Source organism: Centroberyx gerrardi, chromosome 6 (genome assembly GCF_048128805.1).
Source record: "Centroberyx gerrardi isolate f3 chromosome 6, fCenGer3.hap1.cur.20231027, whole genome shotgun sequence".
In the NCBI taxonomy this organism is placed as follows: domain Eukaryota; kingdom Metazoa; phylum Chordata; class Actinopteri; order Beryciformes; family Berycidae; genus Centroberyx; species Centroberyx gerrardi.
Window position 1 is genome coordinate 4,753,301 of NC_136002.1, and position 25,656 is coordinate 4,778,956.

The 25,656-nt window shown below is 41.0% G+C and overlaps 1 pseudogene across 1 annotated transcript; it reads right to left on the reverse strand.

Moving 5' to 3' along the window:
* Positions 1-16,764: 16,764 nt before the first annotated feature.
* On the reverse strand, positions 16,765-25,092 carry LOC139916547 (galectin-9-like; annotated as a pseudogene). The gene is made up of 7 exons (XR_013504926.1): positions 25,015-25,092; positions 22,566-22,654; positions 20,808-21,015; positions 19,871-19,986; positions 18,631-18,756; positions 17,627-17,783; positions 16,765-16,980 (listed from the first exon to the last, which is right to left on the reverse strand). The product of XR_013504926.1 is annotated as a galectin-9-like (transcript).
* Between the last annotated feature and the right edge of the window lie 564 nt (positions 25,093-25,656).

Here is a 25,656-nt window from a genome sequence, read left to right on the forward strand (position 1 = left end):
CCATATTGAGAAACCGGTGCATTACAACTTCCTGTGGCAAATTTATTTTTGCAAAGAAAGAAGTAACTATAGGCAATAAACTTGTAGCCTTTCTCTAGTTTAGATCTAGGAGTCACCAAAACGTAGCAAACAGGAAGTAACGTTTTCCGGTTGAAAGATATGTTTGCTCATAAAACCTCCTTGCGTTCAACGCACTACCGTTTCCTTCCGTTACATCCTGTTTGCTACCTTTTGCTACGATGGGGCAATTGAACGTGCCCCAGAGCTGGCAACAGAAAGTTGTAATGCACCTGTTTCTCAATGCAGAATCTGTTAGCATGACGATGTGAAAAGGGCCTATTAATTCCACATACACAATCATGACAGAATGTTCACAGCAGGTGATAATAATAATAACTAGGATGCTGTCGGGGCCGACAGCAAGGGTATATCCCCAAAATTCCCCAATCCCCCCAAAGGCCCCATTAAGTCAAATGTAATAAAAAGCCATTCACACAATAAGACTCCAGGGTTAATCTTCCCAATTGGTTGTATGTCCCAACTATTTTTATTTTGCGAAATAATAAAATTTTTCCTTCTGGGCTAATCTAAAGTTAATCATATTATTATTATTATTCCTAAACACTCCAAAATGAATGGATATAATCCTCTAGGGATTGTCTCCCCAATAATAAAGGGTATGTACCTTAACTATTTTTTTTAACACTCAATAATAAATTTAATTAATTAAATATAGGTGCTAGCGGGGTTCATGCCAGTACAGCAGCCAGAGCTGAAACGTGGAAGTTTGCATTAAGATTACTGTCAGTTTTGTCATATTAGGCTGTTGAGCCATCAGGCCCCAAGCTATCAAGTTCTGATACTGAAGAATGTAATAGCAAGTTAAAAGGTGTCAATATCCAACTTCGTATTGGCTTTACTGTGTTTAGCTGTACACTCAAAACGCTGCTGTTCAGTTCTGGTCAGATCTGTATGAAAATTGGTGTGCATGTTCCACATAAAGGTTGGAACATGATTGTGAAGTTTCATAGCGATTGGTGAAATTCTGTTTGAGTTATAAGCCAAAATGTCATAGGCCACGCCCACTTTCACTAATGACGACCAAACTTCAGATTTTGACTAGGACATGGTCCTGCAATTTCACCAATTGGATTAGGAGATACAGTTTTCTGGCCTTTGTGGCGCCACCTATTGGTCAATATTTGAATGGCTTTGCACACATGTTCATTCATTATATGTGAACACGTCCAAGTTTCATGATGATTGGACCATCTATCACAAAGTTATAACAATGTAGCTTATAGGCCACGCCTCCATCACAACTTTAAGAGTTAATATCTTCAAAATTGCAGTAGATATCAACAATCTATCAACCAAATTTAAAGAGCGTAGGACCATAGATGCTACTGACCGATTTTTTCAAATAATTCAATTCATTCATTATTTTTTTAATTTCAGCACTTTAAACTTTTTATTTTTGACCTTTAATTATAGCGCCACCATCAGGCCAATGGGGGATATTTCTTGTGGGTCTAATTGAAACCATACTAGACCATGGTGCAAAGTTTCATGGCTGTAGCATTTACCATCTCACAGGAAATTGAGCCCAAAGAGAAAAACAATAATAATTTTTAAAAAGTACCAGTACAAAAAAATAATTAATTAATTTATTAATAATAATCACAGAAAGTGCAAACTTCATACAAATCTCCATAATTGCCTGAACAATTCTCTTGACAAATTTCAATACAATATAATGCACCATTGGTGAGATATGGGTCCAAATAGCATGGAAATTAATTTAATCAGTTAATTAATTATAGTTATAATAATCATAAACACATCAAAATCAACAGAGTTCTTCCTCTAGGGGTCATCAATGTCCATACCAAATTTGAAAAGATTTGTATAAAAACTGTTTAAGTTATCGCGTTCACACGAAGGATCTGTGGTGGACGCGGCGGGTGGGGTGAATCCATAATATCCCTGAAACTCATTACGGGGATATAATAATAAACTTTATTTATATAGCACCTTTCTTAACAAGGTTACAAGGTGCTTTACAATAAAATAATTAGAAAAAATAAAATAAAAACAGTAAAACATTGGATACAGAAAAGGAATAAAACAAAGCAGTACAAGTGTAATCAAAGGAAGGAACTAAACCATACATATACAGAAACCAGAGAAGCCATACACAACATGATATTAAAAGACATCTTGTTTAAAATAATTAAAAGAATGTACTAAGTGAAACAGAAGAAATAGAATACATTAAGATGTTAAAAAGGCCTTTTTATAAAAATATGTTTTTAAAAGAGATTTAAAAGAAGAAGCTGTATTGGCTAACCTAAGACCCTCAGGCAGGCTATTCCAAAGCCTCGGTGCTCTGATAGTAAAAGCTCGATCAACCTGGACCTCGGTACCACCAGTAAGGCTGCCTCTGAGGATCTCAGGTTACGCCGTGGCACATATGGGGTTAGGAGCTCAGAAATGTAGCTGGGAGCCAGACCGTGTAGGGCCTTAAAGGTTATCAATAAAATCTTAAAATCAATTCTAAAACTGACAGGAAGCCAATGAAGGGCAGCTAAAATCGGTGTGATTTGGTTGCAACAAAGGCATTTACAACTCTTTTTAGATCAGCATGGGAAATAAATTACCTTATTTTCGATATGTTTCTCAGCTGAAAAAAACATGATTGGACAATCCTTGTAATTTGATCCTTAAAACACAGGTCAGAATCAAATAACACACCCAGGTTCTTAGCCACCGGTTTCACATTGGCTGATAGGGTTCCAAGTTTGTCCTTTAAAAGGCCTATCTGATTTGGAGGGCTAAATAGGACAATCTCTGATTTGTCTGCATTCAACTGGAGAAGGTTTTGGGACATCCAGCATTGAATGTCAGTTAGGCAGGCCGAAGGTAAGCTAGACTGCTAAAATTTGAAGATTTGAGTGGGAGATACAGCTGGGTATCGTCAGCATAACAGTGGAAGATATTATGATTACGAATTACCTGACCCAAGGGGAGCATATAAATTGAAAATAGCAAGGGGCATAGGGGACCGTTTCCCATCGCAACAGAGAGAGTTCTATTAGAAAGATAGGAACGCAGTAATTCAAGAGTTGTGCCACTGAGACCAACCCATTTTTTGAGGCGATGCAACAAAATAGTATGGTATAATAGTATGGAATGCTGCGCTTAAATCTAAATGGACCAGAATTGACCACCAGCATCGGCAGTCAGGAGTAAGTCATTTAAAACTTTGATGAGGACAGTTTCAGTACTGTGGAGGGCTCTGAAACCAGACTGAAATTTCTCAAAAATAGAGTTGTTATTCATGAAGGCTATTAATTGTGAAGCCACCACCTTTTCTAAAACCTTGGACAAAAAGGTTAGTTTGGAAATGGACCTATAATTAGTGACAAGGATGGGATCAAGGCCTGGTTTCTTTAGTAGGGGCTGGACCAAGGCATGTTTGAAAGAAGAAGGGAAAGAGCCGGTGGCTATAGAGCTATTTATGATTGACAGGATGACTGGACCAACTATTCCGAGTACCTCCTTTAGAAAAGAAGTGGGGATGGTATCTAACTGACAGGAGGAGGATTTCATTTGGGAGATGGTTGTCTGCAGCCCTGATAAAGTAATGGGTTCGAATTGAGTAAAGGAGGCTGAAATATTGGGGAGAATGGAGAGGTCGTGGATGGCTGGAGCAATTTGATGCCTAATATTTTCTACCTTATTGACAAAAAAGTTCAAAAACTCGCACTCACACCATTCAGGGATGGATTCAGTGTTGAGAGAGGGTTGAGGGCTGACAACAGAATTAATCACTGAAAACAGAATTCTTGAGTTGTGGTTGTTATTGGCAATAAGATGAGAAAAATAGGCAGATCTTTCAGCTTTAACAGCTCTCTGGTATTCTGCCATAGAGTCTTTGAGTAGGTTAAGGGAATGTTGGGATCTCTTTGCTTTCCACTGGCGTTTGGCTTTCCCACACTGTCTCTTAATGGAATGTGTATGACCATTCAGCCACGGAAGGGCCTTACGATTGGACACTTTATTTTTAAAGGGGGCAATAGAGTCAAGGATGGCATGGCACTTAGTATTAAAAATATCAACCAAGTCATCAGTGGAAATGCTTTGTGACTGCTCAATGAAGCTAGGATGAAATGCGGAGGAAAAGGCTTCAGAAAATGTACTGGCAGATTCAGAATTGAAAATACAAGATCTAACAGGAACATCAGACTTGGGAGTGGGAAGGGGAAGCAAGGCATTAAAGACTACAGCTTTATGGTCGGACACACAAATATCAATTGTTTCAATATTTCTGAGAGCTACATCCGCCGAAAGTATTAAGTCAAGAGTATGACCTTTACTGTGACTGATGTCATCAGCTGCCACAGGCTCAGCTGTGGAGCCACATACACACACATACATCTTTCTCGCTCTCTCTCTGTCCAACGTTACAGCTCCACTACCAGTGGCGCGTGGCGTTGCCATAGCCAGTTCTCCTTATAGGCTGAATAGGCAAATGCCTAGGGCCTCAAGCATCCTTTAATGTATTTTTTCTACTTTAGAAAAAAAAGGGTCTTACCATTCTTATTGGATACATTACATGCCAATGATCATAAAACCAATCAAAAGCACTGATTCGGGGAAGGCCCACCCCTAGCAAATGATGGATCTTACTGGCTGAGGCCCTTTGAAAGTCTTCATTTTAAGTTCATGTCCACACAAGTGGAGAGAGCCACATTCACCTTTGTATTTGTTACATTTTATTTTGATATTCATGTGCTGTATCTTATAACAGACCAAATATATAATGCTTTAAACACTATATTTTTATTCAGTCTTTATGGCTTGATGGTGGGTAGGATGTGTCTTAAAAGGGGGTCTCCACAGAAAATTTTGCCTAGGTTCTCCAGCAGTTTAGAGCCGGCCCTGCGCGTTGCCATCAGCGTTGCACCAATGTGGTGTTCTCCCTGCTCCACAGAGCGCGTGGCGTTGTTTTGACTTTTGAGTGGATACACCAGAAAACAATCAATATCAACTTTACTTCAATGATGGAGAACGCATGTGTCAGCCATCGAGAATTATATATATATATCCTTTATTTAACCAGGTAAAAGTCTCATTGAGATTAAAATCTCTTTTTCAAGAGTGACCTGGCCAAGAGAGCAGCATAAACGTTGTTACAACAATAGACACAAACAATACAAAAAGACAAATACAACTGTCACACACTACAAACGAGAGAACACAGTATCCAGTTAATAATTGAACCTTGCCGATTTTTTTAGCTTGGACGCAGCCATCGGACGCAGCGCAACACAGACGCAACGCGAGCAGTGGAGCATCTTTCAGTGCTGGTAAAAGAATAATTCCTTTGATGGCTGATAGCCAATGGCAATGCCTGAAACCCGATGGCTGTAGTAGAGCAGGGCCGTAACTGACCACCTGTCTAACTGACTGAGCTGTCTAACTAACCCCAGAACTACACAGCATGCGTTCTGTTTGTGTATCCGTATTTGTTGCGGCCCAGTTGCAGCACGGCAGTTTAAGCTGCTACACCAGCTCCATTATTGTTCCGTCCGCGGTCTGCCCGATCTGTTGCACGTACTAGGGTTTTACCTATGGGTAAGTGAACACAGTTATCTAGTTTTGCTTATTGTACTATAAACAACTCAAGTTGTAACGTGAGGAACATTAATGTATCATCTAGGAATACTTATGTCATTTTTTTAAGAGTGTAGGTGTAGGTTGCCAAATAGAAGGCTTCTCAGCGGCTATCTGTGCATAACCTCATCTCCAACATTTATTTAAGTGACACTGGTTCATGTATCCTCTATTTTGTTAACTGGCATTGTGATAAATAACTACAATAAGCCAAATATTGGCATTTCTATACATTTATATGGCTAAAATACATAACAGATGGATGCGTAGTCCGTCAAAAATAGAAGTCTTGCGTATCTCTAGAGTTGCGGCTCCGGTCCGGCTCCGTCAGCAGATCCATCAACGTGCAGCATACACGGCCAGTGCAGCAGGTTGCATTGAACTTAATGGCTGCACGTGATGGCCGCATCTACAGCCACACATTGAATGTTGGTAAACACTCCTTCTACACTCCACCCACCTTTTGGTTAATTTACTTTGTTTCATTTAGTCTATTTCATTTTGCACTTTTACAGTGACAATGCACATACACACAAGTAAACAAATAAATGACTCGACACATGGCTTTTTGTTTCATATAGCATACTCACAACTTTATTAGCAAATAGACATTACATGTTTTGTGTCATGTTATGATTTGTAGCGTGCACATTTTAGTTAACATTGTATGGGTTACATTGCTGCTTTGTTTCAGTTTGTTTCATTGTTCTAATTATTATTTCTTTTGAGTTACCGGTGCTGTGGAGTGGTGTCGGGTCTATGGCTGAGTAAAAGATGCGTTAACTGCAGCTGTGCGCCAGATGTTAGTGGGTGTTAGTGGGTTTTTTGTCCAGTGTGAAAGGGGCTTAAGAAGCCGGAAGCCGGGGCCTGGGCAGTACCCTGCAGCGGGTCTGGCAGGGGGCAGGAGGAGCGAACGCCCCAGGGCCCACGCTCACCAGGGGCCCAATAAGGGGGCACCTTAATTAGGTCTACTGTTCTTGTTAGGGCTGAACGATGTGTCGTATTTTTATCGTTATCGCGATATGAATTTAACAATTTGAATTAAACACATCGCAAAGGGCTGTAATAACTGGAGCCTTTTATGCAGGCTATAGTCGCCCACAAGTCTACAGTGACGCGAGTTGCGTGTGCCTGCGCGGGTAACATAGGACATGCAGAGAGGCAGAGAGCGATAGAGCTTGCACCAGTCAGCAAACGGTAGCCTACAAAAATGAGTGAAAACACAAACGAAGACGAGAATGCAAGTGGAGCAGCGTCCGACGATTTAAACCGCGCAGAGAACCTGCTGGACCCTCTGCAACAAAACAAAACAAGAAGCCTATAACAGAAGAGGCTAAAACAGCTAAGAGGGAGAGGGAGGGCACTTCAAGACGATCGATCTCCGACGATCGGAGCTCCAGGTAGCCCTGCAGATCGATCGTCTTGAAGTTCCCGTTCCCCGGCCCCCCGCAACACGACAGACCGGAGACTCCGGTCACCAAACCCCAGGATCCCCATGGAACTATCGGCGCGGAGCACTAGTTCTATAAGAGGCTAAACGAGCTACGAAGGAGAATGACAAAGCACGGCATCAGACTGACCAGAGTTAACCGAGGCCGGGCGTTCACTCGCCGGAGAGCTAGACGGGAGCTGAAGGGGTTTAAGACCGACACAGAGCTGGCTTTCTTTCTCCTACACATGTAAGTGAAATACCAATAAGGGTCTCAAATTGTGTTACCGAAGCCTTTAACTATTTTTTAGGACCCGTGTAGTTTATACCTGTGGTTGTGTAATGGCATAACGTTAGTTTATTTGTGTAGTTAGCTGCCCGTACAGCTACTAAGTTTAGTCTTTACATTTATATAATGTGATACTAGCAATGAGCTATATATAGAACTACAGGACTGTCAGGAAAAGAAAAACAAATATACAAAAATCCTCTCCTCTCATCAACACACTTAGCACAGTCCAATTGAAAACCCTGGTGTGTAGTTAGGCAGCATTCGTATGCGCGTGTGCGTGATTGTGCCATCCCTTACCAGGAAGTGGACCTCGGAGAAAACAATGATTAATGGTAGGAAAATAAAACTTGGACAAAGGGAATACGGTACTGTAACAGGGAATAAAGTATCTGCATTAATCAACTAAACTGGATCCCGATTTAGCAGATGGATACATAACTTAAAGAAATCACTAGAATATAACTAAAGATGAATTGTGAATGAGTGTAGGGGGCTGTTCACCTGATTACAGAAGGAGTGCATGTAGCTCCTTCACAGGGAAGAGGAGCCACAAGGAAACATCCTGCTAATGCTGGAATCTATACTTTTTGTAGCACATTTTTTATTCCTACATTTGTACTACATTTGTACTGAGTGTTGGTGTTGTTTTAACTCCCATTTACTCTATTCTGATATATATTCTATTTCTCTTTACTGCATCCTTTTACTATTTACTGCTGCAACAACCCAGTTTCCCCACAGGGATAATTTAAGTTTCATCTAATCTAATCAAATAAAATCTAATTTAATGAACATGAAATTAATTAAATGTAATCATGTTATTATGAAAATGCTAATCATGAAATTATATTTAATTAATTTTTATTCACTCATATATATTTCTGTATTTATTCAAATAATTATTCAGTTCATAAAGGCTTATTTAAATTTAATTTAATTTAATTTAATTTTTTTTGCACAATAGGTCCTCCATAGACACTACTCAAAGAACAGACATGATTTGTAGAAACTTCTTTTTTGAAGTGCTTTAAACGTAGTTTGTGATGTAGTTTGATAATGTACAGCTATAGAGGAGTGATGTAGTTTGATAGTGTACAGCTATAGAGGAGTGATGTAGTTTGATAGTGTTCAGCTATAGAGGAGTGATGTAGTTTCACTAACTAACTCAAGTTTAACTCCTTATATATTATATACAGTATATGGTGAAAGGAATAAAGTCTCCCTGCATAAAATATACAGTCAAACTCATGGAAAGTGTTACAGGGTAATGATCCCCTCATAGGTGATGATGGTTACAATGTTTTTCCTTTAGACGGGTGCCATCTGCAAGCAGCGCTGTAATACTTGAGTTCAGTCTTGGTTTGGAGTCCGGTCTCCAGACTGCTTCTGTGATGTCTTGAACTTGTCTCTGTCTCAGCCACTATTGGATGTTTGGATTTTGATGCCTTTTCCCGCCTATCTAAAACTTGAAAAATGGGTATTTTTTAGAGCCCGACCGATATGGGATTTTTAGGTCCGATACCGATGTCGATAATGAGGGGTAAAAATGTCCAGATTTCCGATATATCTGCCGATATATATATAATTATTGATGGTGTATTAGGCCATATGACAAATGCTGTGATAATTTAGCAGAAAGATAATTTTCACAGAAACACTGCACATAACAGTAAATAATTGTTAGCTTGAATCTTAAATTGATAAAATTAAAGATCTTATACCTCTATTATATTTGAATGACAACACAAAAAGGCTACAGTGAAGCCATGGGTAGTGCAGTGTTTATAGTGATTACCACCAAACAAATATGCATAAAAGGAAGTAACCAAACAAAGAATAATCTTACAATTATAAAGAAACAGCAAATATAATTATAATTGCGGTCGCCATATAATTATAATTGCAGTCGCGGGAGTTATATAACAAAGGTAATAATGAATGAACTAATGTGGGAATAAAGAAAGAAACTTACATTATCCACGCAATCAAACAGAAAGTCTCACCAAACAAAAACCCCGGAGTACTGCTAGTGACAAAAGGATGAGACCGGCAGATCGGCAGATCGCCATCTCGTTTAAGGAGATGTCAATCTGGGAGGGTGCACGGTGGCTTCTCTGCTCCATGCAGATTAACCCCTTCAGCGCTGCTCTTCACAACAGCTGCCCCTCAAATGTGGACCACATATTTGACTCCTGTGAGGAGCTTCACAAGTGTCAGCGGGTGGTTCAGGGTTATCTTCTGATACGGCAGGTACGGCGATTAATCGGTTGTCAGGGCGTACATAGGTTTTTCCCTTGATGGTGACCACCACCAGGAGCCGCTGGACTTTTTCTATGGGCCAATGTGCCCGTGGCAGTTGGAGTCTACCACCATGACGACAGTGGATGCAGCAAGGTTGGGGGTGTCCGAGTACCATTTTTGCCAAGACTGAAGAGAGGGGAGATAATATTTGATGGAACTTGCCCAGAAGTGGTCTTACAGCACTTGGCTATGGCGTCATCGCCGTTTGGAGAGGAGGGCTGAATCTTTAAACATAACTTGAGGTAAGGATGCTTCCAGCCGCCCCATGAGGAGAAGATTAGGATCAGGGTCAGAGACATCAGAGGACATGTATCCGAGAGGTCTGGCATTCAGCATTTCCTTCACTTCAGTGAGAACAGTTTTCCAACACACACTCCCCAAGGTCACACACAGAACAGTTTTTATGGTTCTCACCTCTTGCTCCACATCCCTCTGAAATGGGGTGCATATGTGGGTTATGAGTGAAGCATACCTTAACTTTAGCGAGTTGATCCTGTAGGGTTGGGCTGAGTTGAGCATCTTGTAGCTCCCTTTCTCCCCCAATGAAGTTGGTCCCTCGGTCAGAGATGTGCTCAAAGGGGCATCCTTGGCAGCTCACGAATCAGCAGAACGCCATGAGGAAGCTGTCAAACAGGCAGGTCAGCCATCTTAGGAATTGTGGGATTTCCTTTTCATTTTCTACAGTCGAAGCAGGAGGTTTTGGTTGCAAACTGCTTGCCGTCCTTTCAGGATCCAGTAGTTACGAAGGATACTAGCAAACACTCTTTCAGGCCCAGGATAGAGAAGACTCTTGTCATAATCTCCAATGAGGAGCCGGGTGATAGAGTGCTTAGGGTCCAGTACCACAGGATGCATGATTCCTTGCTCAAGACCTTCACCTCCTCTGAGTCGTCTTCCCACTCAAATCAAGCTGGTCACAGGGTCTAACTCTGGAGCAATATTTCAGTGGCGGCTCTCATTAGGAACTGGCTTGTTGGACTGAAGCAATTTGTATTTATCAGGGAAGCTTTGCTGCTGTGCATGCTGAAGGAGGAAGTTTTCGATGTGGGAACGGTCTGGTGAGTTGGAGTTGGGAGACTGGGCAATTTTAAGGTTCTGAGTGGTTGCATCTACCAGATCAGGATTTAAACGACTGGACATCAGCAGAGACATGACTGGGAAGGGTTTGGCTAAGTCCACAGAATACAGACTTCCTCAGCTCAACTTTAGCTTCCTCAGGAGCATTGGGCGGGTGCACAGGCCACTGGTCAGAAGTTAGGAGGAGGAAAGATGTGATTGTGATTTCATCTGCAGGATTTAAGGAGGAACCGACGTATCTCCAATCTGCAGGCCTGGTAAGGTCAAGAATCTCTGTGATGCGATTTGCCACAAAGATCTTGTAACGGCAGGTTTCAGAGTGGATCCACGTGAGTACGGTGGTGGAATCTGACCAAACAGCAGTTCGGTCGAGAGGAAGGGTAAGTTCGGTATGGAGCAGTCTGGCTAGCTGAGCACCGGAAAGGGCAGCACATAACTCCAAGTGAGGAATAGTGAACTGTTGTTTCAGTGTGACTCGAGAGCGGGCCATGACGAAGGATAGGTGGATCTGTTCCTGCTTGTCTTCTTCCCTCAAGTAAGCCACCAATCCATACACCTTCTCAGAGGCATCACAAAACACATGCAACTCCCTTGTTATCAGCTCTCTATCTGATGGACTGTAGCACCGTGGGATCTTGATTTAGGCCAGGTCAGGGAGTTCTTTCTCCCATGAAGTCCAGGTGGTTCGGATGCTCTTGGATAGGATAGGATTATCCCACTCCCGCTCCTTAAGCAATAACTGTTGCAGCAGTACATTGGCACCGGTGGTGAATGGTGTGAGGAAACTGAGGGGATCATACTGGCTGGCTAGGACTCTGTACACATTCCGAAGGCCGATACCAGTAACCAAGGGTATCTGTGGCACAATGCCAGATCAGACCAAGAGTGCCTTCTTGGGGTTTGGTGCGGTCTTCGTTAAGCCAGAGTTCTGAGGAGGCAGACCGTGCCTCTGGTGGCAAGTGCTGGATGATAGTTGGACATTTGCTGGCCCACTGGCGAATTTCAAATCCACCTAGGGCAAGAAAGCAGCATATCCGGTCCAAGAGGCTCTTCCCGAGCAGTAGGTAGGCTCTGTAGACAATTGTCTACATAGAACGACTGCAGCACAGATTGCAGGATGTCTTCGTTCCCTGGTTGGTGTTCTTGGGCATGATGCTGCACTGCATATATCGCACAACAGGGGCTGCAAGTAGTTCCAAACAGTAAAACCTGCCACTCATAGACATCCACAGGTTCCTCTCTCCTCATGCTTCTCCACAGAAAGCGGAGCAGAAGTCTGATCTAGTGAAACATAGATTTGATAATGCCACTGATGGCGAAGGCATACTGCCGGAAGTGCAGAAGAACACCGATCAGGGACGGACCAAGCGTGGCACTAGGAAGAAGGTAGTCATTTAGACTGTGACCTTGTAACTTATAGGAACAGTTAAAGACAATTTGGTGTTTATCATTGTGTTCTACTAGATGATGGGGTATGTACCAGGATTGGCTGGACTGATTTTCTTCCTGAGGGGTGAGGCGTTTGACATATCCAGCATCTACCAACTTCAGTATCTCATGGTTGTAAATTGCAGCACGTTCTGGGTTGCGGGCTAGCTGTCACTCTGTGCGGCGAAGAGAGGCCATTACTGCAACCTTGGGGGCTTGGAGTTTGGGGGCTGTCTGTTAGATTCAAGACAGGCTACTGCTTCTTGGCCCTGCTTGGATCGTGTTATACACTTATTACTCTGGTATGGGAGCACATCAATTTGCCAGAGTTTCTCCACATCCCGACGGAGATCTGACTGGACGGAGCAACTCTCTAGGAACAGGGTCTGGATTTCAGTGTCTGTGTCAGGATCAGAAGCAGTGTGTTCTGTGGAATCTGCAGGGAGCAGTGTGGGTCCTTGAAGGGTCCAGCCTAAGCGGGTGTGAATAGCGGTAGGACCATTTTCAGGGCCTAGATGGACCCTCTTAATAGGGCAGAGAAGGTGAGGATTGTCTGACCCAATGAGTAAGACAGGCTGGACTCGAAAGGCTGAATGGGCAGACCCTGAAGATGTTTGAAATGGCGGAGAACCTCAGCAGGGTAGCTCTGTTCAGCCAGACCAAGCTGGCCGGAGGTAAAGGCGCCCTTGATAAGGAACTTTTTCTGGTGATTAGAGGCAGAAGCGATGTTAAAGGTCACTTTGGTCCCTTCAAAGGTCTCAGATCGCCATCTCGTTTAAGTGTGGCGGGCTTCTCCGCTCCATGCTAGGGTTGCACGCTATACCGGTACCAACGGTGTACCGCAGTGCCAAAACATCACGATACCTACTATACCTACCTGCTTTATACAACGCTACTACCGTGGAATACGCTACTACAGCGGAATACGTTACCAGCGGGACAATGTTTTACCTCTGTTCCCAAATTCACTGATCTGCAGTCACAATATTATACAGACGTTAGCGCACCCTCTTGTGGAAGCAACTAGTAGCGCTGTGACGTGTATGTGTGTGTGTGTGTGTGTGTGTGTGTGTGCACGAGCCATTCTTGTTCTCATCAGCATTGTCATCATGGCAGAAGCGTTCCCTAGCCTTAGCTCCGCACCATCAACTTTAATATTACTTAAGAAGCCTAATACTACAAGTTTGATCTGGAACTACTTCGGCTTTTTACCGAATGAGGAAGGCAAAGCTGTAGATCAGTGGTTCTCAAATATGGGTACGCGTACCCCTGGGGGTACGTTGGGGTACTGCAGGGGGTACGTGAGAATTTTTTTTAAAACGTTGTTTTTTTATATATCAGACGTGAATAACTCCTAAAATAGTTCTACTATAATAAATTCAATTAAAATCAGTGTACTAACGTACAAATTCAATAAACTATATTTGATATTCAATATTCCTTTCCCAACGAGCGCCATCTTGTCCAATCAGGTGTTAGTTCACTGCGAGCTAAGTTAGCAGCCAGTTTTGATTTCAAAAGCCAGACGGAAATCGAAAAATGGATAAGTGGATGAAACGTAGTGGCAATGAGAAAGAAGTGGAATCTGTGAAAAAGAAAGCGAAAACGGAGCCACCAAAATATCGGCAGTATCAGGAAGAATATGTTTTTATGGGATTTACGTACACGAGCTGCAATCCCCCCCAGGCGTTGTGCTTCTTTTGCGGGGAAAAATTAGCCAACAGTTCCATGAAGCCATCCCACCTCCAACGACATCTCAACACAAAACATCAGTGTCATGTCGGTAAGCCACCAGAGTTTTTTAAAAGAAAACTTTCTGACTTCAGATCATCCCAAATAACAATGCGAAAAGCTTCTACTACCTCAGCCAAAGCACTTGAGGCTTCTTATGCCGTGTCCTTGCTAGTAGCTAAAGCAAAAAAGCCATTCACCATTGCTGAAGACTTGCTACTTCCAGCCGCTGTTGTATTGGCCGAGACTATGCTGGATAAAACCGCAGCAGACAAACTAAAAACTGTGCCTTTGTCAAATGACACTGTTTCCCGCAGAATAAATACGATTGCCACAGACATTGTTGATCAAGTTGTGGGAAAGCATGGTGAATCATTTTCACTCCAGCTCGATGAATCGACAGATATCAGTGGACAGGCACAGCTTGTTGCTTTCGTGAGGTATATTGATACTGACGACGTTTGTGAACATGTACTTTTCTGCAAGAGTTTGGGGGGAAAATGACTGGAAAGGACATTTTTAATGTTGTTAATGCGTTCTTTTCTGAAAACGGCCTGAACTGGAAATCCTGCACCAGTGTATGTACGGACGCAGCTGCGTCAATGACAGGACGTGTGAAAGGACTCATAGCGTGAATTCGAAAGGAGAACCCCAACGTGCAGTGGACTCACTGTATCATACACAGGGAGGCACTGCCGTCCAAGAAAATGAGTCCAGTGTTGCATGGCGTTCTGTGTGATGCTGTCAAAGTAATTCACTTTATTAAGTCAAGGCCACGTAATGCACAACTGTTTCACAGCCTTTGTGAAAACATGGGAGCTGAACACACACAGCTGTTATTACACACAGAAGTGCGCTGGCTCTCTCGAGGGAGAATACTAAACAGGCTGTTTGAACTGCGATCTGAAGTGCGCACCTTTCTCTCAGAGCACGGATCTCCCCATGCCACTTTGTTTGAGGACACAGACTGGCTTGCAAAGCTATCCTATCTTGCAGATATATTCGGCAAATGTGTGTCTGCAGAGCAAAGACACCAACATTCTGAACCTGTATGACAAGGTGGGTGGTTTCCAGAATAAAGCAGAGTTGTGGAAAAGGGCGTGTGCAGAGGGAGATTTCACCTGCTTTCCCCAGGTGGATGCTTTCCTCTCCAGTGAGGATGTGGAGAGAGCTCCAATGAAGGCAATAATAGAGGGACATTTGGCCAGTTTGATTGATGGTTTTAATTCTTACTTCCCTAACATGGAGGAGAAATCGGCACAGCTGGACTGGGTGAGAAACCCATTTCTCTTGTCTGAAACAAACAGAAGCAAGCTTCCTGTCAGTCATCAGGAAAAACTCCTGGATGTGTCATCTGACAGGGGCCTACAAATGAAGTTTGAAACATCCACTCTCACACAGTTTGGGGTTTCTGTGAAGAGGGAACACCCTGAGTTGGGAAAGAAAGCTTTGGAGCAGCTATTACCTTTTGGATCCACATATTTGTGTGAGGCCTCCTTTTCTGCAATGACTGTGATAAAAACAAAGCAAAGAAACAGACTGTGCCTGGAAAAGAGCTTGATCACAGCAGTTGCCTCCCTGCCACCCAGAATGACAAAGATCCTCAGTGAAGCACAAGCCCATGTTTCTCACTGAATTGTAAGTGCCATCCTTCTATTTAATCTTGATGTTTATACTGCCAAATAACATGCACACTACTGTGCATACTGTAGTGTACATTATTTATGTTCATTTTTACTTTTTTGCTTCCAAAAATGTTTTGCGCTGGTCAGGGGGTACTTGGCTGAAAAAATATTTTCAAGGGGGTACATTAGTCAAAAAAGTTTGAGAACCACTGCTGTAGATGATGGGCAGCCAATGTGCAGGCGTTGCAATAATCGCATACAGGCAAAAGGAGGCAACACATCTAATCTGCTGAAGCATCTCCAATGTCGTCACCCAGACCTTGCACTGGAATTGCAAAGAGCTAATGAGGTTAGCTGCCATTAAAAATGAATGAATAAACTTATTAAAGCGTGTGCTCTTGCTAGCTAACGTTAGCTAGCTAACAGAGTGCCTGTCATCAGTCGTTATCATGATGTGTACAAATGTAATCTTGTAAAATTACTTGTAAAAATTTTTGGCGAGAAACTTGAATAAATACAGTTGTTTGAAGGAGAAATTTGTTGATGTTTTCACAGCGATATAAAATAATAGATATTAGAGAGGGAATTATGACGTGTTTAACTTCCTAACACGAGTTCTAAGCAGCTTATAATACATAATTAAAACTACTAATGCCAAGAATTGTTTTTAATCAAAGCAAATATTTAAATAAAAATACAATCATTTATTTCCTAATCATTTGAATTGTGTGTTTTTATGCAAATAACCACTATAGATGACAATAACAAATAGGTATCGCGATACTACCCGGTATCATGATACTTTGGCTGGTATAGTTTCGCAGGGTAAAATATTGGTATCATGACAACCCTACTCCATGCAGATTAACCCCTTCAGCGCCGCTCTTCACAACAATTACAGTGGGTTTGGAAACTTGAATCCTTTTGAAATTAACTACCATGTCCTTAGTTTTGACAATATTCAACTCAAAGTAGAATTCATCACACCATGACACATTGTCACATTATATTTTAATTTCACAAAACACTGTCACAATATATAAATCATTTTGGAATTAAGAAGCAGTGCATTGCACAACAGCACATTGATTAGTCTCAAATCCAAATTTACAAGTGGTGTGGGCAATAACAGCAGCTCCTACTACATGAAGAACCACTGTTTTCAGGGGATCACTAGCATATACTATTATGAAGATGGGAATTACAATTTGCAAGAGGGACCTCTGTAAGGCATCATTAATACAAGACGCAGGTCCTGGATTTCTAGTGAACTACAGCAAGACAGAGGTCAAGCTGAGGTCCCCGACAATCTCCAGGATGTCAACCTGTTGGAGGGGGGTGTGGCGGTGTTTGTAGTCATGTGTCTGATCCCCGTTGACCACAATCCTGAACATGTGAGCCTCACAGCAAATTGTCAGCTGAAAAGAAAAAGGAAGTCTTACAGTCACCCACTTTGACTCCATGCAGGTTACTGTGAAACTAACTTGCATATTTATTGTACAATTGATCAGTACTTTACTGGTGATGTATCATACATGATAGAGACATGCCATTTGGCAAAATTTTATTGTTGGTGATATTGGTGGTGGCTTATGACCCTGATGGGCCAGATGGTGGCGTTGTAAACAAATGAAAACAGTCAATACACATAAGAGGCCATAACTCCCACACAGTAAGTCCGATTTACACCAAACTTGGTATATATACTGTACATATGTAGCCAGATGTGCTCTACAACATTGCCCCTGGGACCACCCCTGCTCACCATATTGAATTTTCTGCACTTTTGACTTTTCGGAAATACACATTTTTGACACCTCCTCCTTCACCGCTGGTCCAATTGGCAATTTGCAGAAACCATCTTTGGAAATCTCTACGCTCTTAGCTCAAGCAACGGAGGTCCAAACACACAACGCTCTCACAACGCAATCTCAGTGAATCTAGACCTGAATATCGGCACAAAATATTGGCTATTGGCAACTTCAATTCCAAAATATCTAATATCTAATAGCCTTCAAAATAACCCATCAACTCAGTATGTTAGTAATGTATTTGTATTTGTACCGTGAATGGCTGTCCCCGGTGGAAGGGCATCGCTCCACAGCACTCCTCACTCCCCCACTGCTCACACAGCTTTGTGTTTCGAACCACAGTGTTCTCAGAGAAACGTGGGTTGTAATGCAGAGCGATGCCAGAGTGAAAGTTTAAATTCACATGGAACCTGAGAGTAAAAACAGAGGAAAAGTGAGAGTAGAACATGCCATTGGGCCTCAGGAATGAATGTTTTATGTTTCTCTTAAATGTGTTCTTTAGAAACGCTGTAACAGAAAAGTACAAAAATCCACAGTCAGATTCAGGAAATGTGCGCGGGCCTCCAATTCTGTTCTTGCACACAAAAGTCTATTGATGAATCACACATCATCTTAAATTGGAAGCACGCGCCCGACAATCTGCAAGTGGCATAAATAAACGCCCCAGTAAGCCCATATAAGGTCAGCAGAATTCAGTACTGTATTAACACCAAACCTAGACATTGCATTTGTCAGGTAGGCAGACAAAAATAGACAAATAAACTTACAGAGCTCCAAACAACATACTGTTGGATCAAGTATGAGGAGCTGCGATGGTAAGATGCAATACAAACTGTAGATCCTTAGAGTGGATTCCCTTATGTTTTTAGGAGAGGAGTATTTTTGGTAATGTAATGGTTGAAGAAAACTAAAACAAATGTATTCACCAAATCATTATTTCAGTCTGCAAATGTCTTTGGCTCCACATTACACACGGTTTTATGTGTTTCATGATGTACTGACCCCAATAAACCTCTATCAGTGCAAATATTTCTGTTGGTCTGCATTGTTTTTTCTGTCATTCACTTTCAATTGTATTTTTGTCCTATTCTTTTTTCTCCCTATTATTATGTTTTTATTCATCTAAAGGTATCCTAGGTACACAGTCCTCAATCCTGAGGTGTGCACCTATTTTGCATTATTTTTACAAGATGTGCATAAGTATACTGCATGCAACGTAAAATGTAACAAGGAAATCAATTAATAATGAATCCAGACCTTATGGCATTGGGACTAATCATCCCCTGGATAGTGATGGTCCTGCCGGGGTGAAGTCCACCACTGATTACACCCTTGTAGGGAATAACCTGTATACAAATATTAGAGGAAAGAAATAACAATTATCTAGAAACTAAGAGAGCAGTGCCATAACACATTCTAAATTCTTCCTTGCAGTGATCTGGGATCTAACATTAGTGTAAAGATAAAAACCATGTCCAGACGACATAGCTATTACCTCTTAATTCATTTTTGATAATTTATTTAGGAGGAAGGAGGCTGCAGCTCATTGGTTTAGTTAAACCTCAATGAGCGGAGCCAAAGAACCAGAGTTTTTTGCGGTGCAGTTAGCTAACTGGCAAACTTGAATGGAAAAGAAGGAGCTGTGATCAAAATATTTATAACAATAGAAGTGGCAATGACTTCCTTTTTTTCATTCATTCATGACCATGGCATTCATGATGTTAGAAGGTCAGCAGCTAGCTAACTAACCTAGATCGCTACAGGCTAGTATGGCTAGTTTGAACTTGGTAGGTCCGCTAGGCTATCTAGCTAACCTAGATCAGTTGCATTGTTTCAGTTAGTAGCAAGAGCACTAGGCTTAAATATTATTAGCTACCTTCTCTCTTACCGCTTGTCTTTTTCACTGGGTTTTCAAATGTTACTTAGCCAGAAAAACTGTGATTCTTTGGCTCCGCCCATTGAGGTTTAACTCAACCAATGAGATTATTTCTGCCTCCAGAGCAGCTCTGCCTCCGAGAAATGTTTGTATAAATAAAACACCACTCTGCCAGATACTCACAGGCATTGCTGGTGGAAACCCTTGCTGCAGGGAAAGGCTTGAAGCGGAAGACACCCAGGCTGAGGAGGAAATGAACATTGTAGAGGAACAAATATGAAAAGAAATCTCTTACATTAGTCTCATCTTCAATCTATTTCTCAACAAATCTATCTACTGCGAATTGTCATCTTAGCACAAAAATTACAAAAAAAATCTTGCCAGGTGAAAAAAAGATACAAAGTCACTACATGGTGATTTAATCATTAGGCATGGGCTTATTTAAAGAAATATTGTCCGAAAATAATTATTCAACATATTTAACATAATAATAACATAATCATTTAACTCAGTTGGCATACATAGTTAATGCTAGGATCAACTAGAACTTCACATATATCAAATATATTTGGTGCCATGCTATGTGGGTTTTTTTTACATGCAGTTGGGCTACATCCTCACCTAAGGCTGCTCTGGAAGGCAAAAACCTCTATTTTCCCTCCCATTGAGATTGTATCCACCATATTAAATGGAATACGATGTCTGTAGTCCATCAAGTGGCAGCCATTGACAGTCAACTGTGGAGAGGAAATAAAATTTGTCAAACAAACTGGGCTTGGATTCAATTTCAACACAATTTGTAGTTTAGAGGGAGAAATTAAACTTACTTCAATCATGGCTCTCTAGGCTGTAATATTACTCTATATAAACTACGAAGCTATAGTCATTTGTGAATTCAAGTTGATATTAGTTGAATCCAACAAACCTACAGTATATAGCAATAAAGAGAAATACTGCATGCTGCTAGAGTAACCTATATAAGTTACAGTATTTTTATCTGTAGATTGCTGATTTCCCATGTGTAATAAATCCCAACACTGACCATCACCACTGACCATAGCAGTAGAGTTTGACCGATATGGGTTTTTGAAGGCAGGCAGATAGTTTTGGATTGAAGACGCTGATAGCTGATATTTTCTGCCGATATTCAATATCTTTAAATTTGACCATATTCGTGGCAAAAAAATACACATATTCAATGTTTCCCTCAGAATTTTATTCTTGTTAAGGTTGGCAAAGCCTCTGAAATTACATTTAGATCATGGGACACTAAAACTCCATTGAAACCCAGGATGATAATAATAATAATAGAAACATGATGCATACTTGTGTGGAATCTGATTAAAATGTCTCATTAGAATCCATTCAGGTTAAGGGCTTCCCATACACAACCAGGGTAGTATTGATCAATTCTACAATAAATATGCTGTCAATCAAACTTCATCATATCAGAGGTGGACGACACTGACTGGACCAGATCTCAGTCTTAATAAAAGACCAATATCGGCCCCATATATCAGTCAAACCCTTACTTGCAGCAGTGTATTGTAAGGCAAACCTGGTAGTCGTCGCGCCGGACTGTGATCACGAGGCTGAAGCTGGAGCCAGCGGTGAATGGGGAGTTCTGCTTCCTCTCTTCAGACCCCCAGTTGCTGCACTGGAAGGTATTGGTAACCACATAACCAGGGTGACTGTCATACCGCGGGTTAATATGGAGAGCAATGTCTGCATTGGCCTTGGACCCACACTGTAAATTAACATGGAACCTAGAGAGAGAGAGAGGGAGAGAGAGAGATCACCCTATACTTTATTAATTGACTGGAACAGCTGAGTTGAATTGTTATTGAATGTTTCTTTATTATAATATCACTGATTTTTGCGAAACTACTACCAGACATCTATTAATCTTTGTAATATCACCTGAATTGATACTGTATTGCCTTGGCAACATAAGCTACTTTTCTGTCATGCCAATGAAGCAGATTTGAATTGAACTGAGAAGAAAAGTCAGAGAGAAAGTTAAAGAGGGAACACAAAGAGAGAGACAGACCACTTCCTGTCAGATTGCTGGAAACAATGGACCTGGGAAGTAAGAGCCATTCTCTTTGGTATTAATAGTAATCCTTACATGTTATTCAAGTAAAACAAGCCCTGCAGGGTTCCTTGGTCATTTTCATGTCACAGACCCCAGAATAGACACTCATTTGAGCCACTTGACCCTGATTTGATTAGGATCTACAGTGTGAAAAATGTTGTACCCCCCTTTAGTTTTTGCATAATGATTTTTTTAAATTAAATGATTAGATTTTTTTTGTCCAAAACCCATACAATGTTTTCTATTACACTAAAGTAATGAGAAAATTCTAGATATTTTTATGAAGTTAGAGAATTCAAATGAATAGGGTTTGCAAACGTAAGTACACCCCTTGAGCTAAACTGTGTCACTGATAAATATTTGATCAACATTTCATATTATGCTGATCACATGTCATATTCAGATTGTAGCTATATGTTTTGAACATTTGCCATTCAAAATTGTAGTTATTCTGTCTTTTTAGCCAACAAAAGCTGATAACAGTAGTATAGTGGGGAATGTGAGGTTCACTTATGGGTGGCATTAGGGTCCAGGTCTTCATGTTTCAAAGAATGGCAAATAATGCTCAAAACCTATAAGTACAATCTCAATATGACATGTGATCAGCATAATGTATGAAGTGTTTATCAAATATTAGTCAGTGACACAGTTTAGCTCAAGGGGTGTACTTACGTTTGCAAACCCTATAAAAATTTTCTAACTTCATAAAAATATATAGAATTTTCTCATTACCTTAGTGTAATAGAAAACATCGTATTGGTCTCAGACAAAGAAAATCTAATTTTTTTAAAATCATTTTGTAGCCCAAACAAAACTCTTTCACAACACTGTATAAGGGAAGATTTTAGTTGTTGATTTAGTATTGAATTGTAGAACTGTCTGCACTGTACATGGGGAGATAATAGTGGTGAGAGTGAAACCTTGGATTACAATAGTCATTTATATACATTCTCTAAATGGTATAATTTGTTGTGAATTAAATTACAGTGAAATTAAACTTCAGTTCAACTTTATTTTACCAGGATAGTCCGCTCAGTAATTACACTGGCTTCCAGGGAGTCCTGGGTACATATACTAAAACGAGACAAAACAACAGTTAAAAACAGTTAAAAACAATTCCTCATGTTGCTGGGAACCCTCTGGAGCCCCTTCAAGGCCCCCTGCTGGCGCCTGGACCCCACTTTGAGAACCATTTCCCCAAAAAGTGAAATGATGTCTGACCTGTCCGCTCCAGGCAGGACTCGTCCAGTAACGGTGATGATCTTCCCATCTTGCAGACCGCCGTGGATAGACCCAGTGAACGGGATTCGCTAGAAAGGACACAAGTTTTCAGGTAATGAGCTTTTTTCATACTAAACAATAGTATTTTAACAGTAGTATTTTAATTTTGTCTGGATTATGCTTCCATAATAAATAGTAGAGTCGAACACACCCTTACACAACCCCAATACTGTTGCGCCAAACTTCATACAACAATCTGTCAATTGAATTGAATGCCTCCTTCATTAGCCTATCTACAAATGTACCCGGTAGAACATGATGTAGGCTAAGGCCTTTTATGAAGCGCCATTGTCGACTGGTAAATGTGGCCTAAAAGCGATCAGCGCTTTATAGGGCTGAAACGATTCCTCGAGAAACTCGAGTAACTCGATTACTAAAAATCATCGATGCAAATTCTTTGCATCGAAGCTTCGTTTAATCCATATAACTATATACACACTCAGTGTTTCGCACGGATGATTATTACTGTTGCACAACGCGCTGGAGAAAGAGAGAGAAAATAGCGAGGGGCGAAGAGAAGAGACAGGCCAGAGAAAACGACAGAAAGTGTCCAAAGTTTCGGATCCAGTGTTGCCAACTTGGCGACTTTGTCGCTAGACTTAGCGACTTTTCAGACCCCCCTGGCGACTTTATTTCTCAAAAGCGACTAGCGACAAATCTGCCGACTTTTTCTGACCATGGGAAGCAATGTTAATGTGTTGAATCCCAAAGCATTTGGCAATAAATTGGTTCGGCTGATGCCGGTTTTCTCTACTTGCTTGTCTAATCCAGAGAGGTCTGATGATCACAGCGCTTCCCACACACAGCGTAGCTCCCTCCCTCCGCTGAGAGCAGGGACTGTAGGATAGGGTCCACTTGTAATTGCTACCGGCGTACGCCGAAACTGGCCGGGTGGGCGGAGTCAGCACTTAATATTAAAACGGGATGAGATGAAGGCTAGTAAAGAATGCACGTTAATTATGGCTATATGTAATGGCTAGTTAAGAACGTAAATCAATATGGTGGCTAGTTATGATGTCCCTAAGTTAGCTAAGTTTTGCTCAAGAAAATAACCACAGAAAATAAAATGCTGCAGTCAATTTGTGAAAGCCTGAGCTTCATTCATGTTATTATTATGATAGTCACACACATACACACACACACACACACACACACACACACACACACACACACACCTACTCCCCTCACAGTGATGCATAAAATACCCCAGAAAGCAAAATATCAGGTGGTGTAAGTAGCAATTGGAGCCTAAAATGCACCAGTCCAATACAGCAGGTATATTCAGTTTAGTTTGATTGCAGTGAGTAGGGTCAGCAGGTGTAGGGCAACCCTTCACCATAGTAAATAAATGTACATTAGCCAGTCTTATGAACTTGTATGATATTTAGGCCTAGTAATAAATATCAATAATAATTATTATTTCACCTCGTTTTCAGTAAATCACAGTGTCATATGGACAGCTTCGTGCGGACAGCTTTTCTCTTTTGTATATTTACTATTGCTCTTTAATAAAGCAAAAGTATTTCTTATCTGATTACTCGATTAATCGATGGAATAATCGGTAGAATACTCGATTACTAAAATAATCGATAGCTGCAGCCCTAGCGCTTTATTTCTATAAAATCACTATTGCCCTCCACTTTTGGTGCACGAAGATTGTGGAAATAACAGATGAACCAATACTTAAAGTTGAAAATGTATTGAAATAACTGTTCCTTGGTGTATTGGATGTATGCCGAATAGAAGAATGGATCTTTATGATTCGTCAAAAATCATAATTGTTCTGCGAGGTTATACCTTTGCCGATAAGCAAGGCAGCCGTAAATTGTCCGATTTTTGAGTGGAGTTTGGCTACGCTCCCTCCCGCTACACTCGAGAGAAGGGAACGGAAACCAAACCCCTTAATTTTATCTCTGAAACGTCCTAATTTCTCATTACATAAACATTGATTATCCATTAAAAATAAAGCAAAAAAAAAAGTAAGGTTAGTATCATGGGTTTTTAAGGGATTTACTCATGGGTTGGTTTGTGGAGACACTAGAAATTAAGGGATTTTTCATGCCTTTTGTGCATGGTTTACAGGGTTATTAATGAGTTATTAATGGAAAGTTCCTGTCTCCCTGAATTTTACATTAAATTAGAAAGCAGTCAAAAATTAAGGAGTGTTTAAGGTGGTTTTGATGGGGTCTCCTCCATTAGTAACTCCCTTAACTAATTTTAAGGCGATTTTGCATGAATTAAGGCGTGAATTAATGTAGGCTAAATGTAAGGTTATTTTAAGGTACTAGTTCGTAGAGAACCCTGACCCATACCTTCTATTGTTGTGTCTTCATCATTTATTTTCTCAGAGGAAAAATGACTTCAGATACAAAACTTTAAAAATACTTACAGGGTTGTGAAATAGCTGAAGAAATGCCATTTTTCCAAATAGGAGGCAGTAAGGGTTTGCTGAGCTGCAGGAAGTTTCCTCTGGATGTTCAAATTTAGAGGTTTCTGCAGATAGGCTAACCGTTTTATAGGTTTCGATTTCCCACAGTAGCCTATGCAGTATTTGAATAGTCAAAAATGGACTGATCCAACCCTTCCCCATCAGACCTCTGAAATCTGTCTTGCAGTTTTCCATTACCTAAATTGGCATTATTGCACTAGTTAGTGTGCTTGCTGCAAGCAAGCACACTTACATTGTCCAAATATTGGGGAGAAAAAATAAATAAGTTAGACTATCTCCTCCTTCATACTTTCACATAGAAACTTCATTCAAACTTTAAAATGTTCAGCTCATACTGGAATGAGAGGCTTGTATACAACTTTTTCATATTCTATACTTTTTAATATATTTAAGTTTTTATCGCTAATTAATTCCACATACACAATCATGACGGAATGTTCACAGCAGGTGATGTCATCAACTGCCACAGAACTCATCAACTGCCACAGGCTCAGCTGTAGAGCCACATACACACATATACATCTGTCTCTCTCTGACTGAGCTGTCTGACTACCTGTCTAACTTCCTACCTGTCTAACTGAC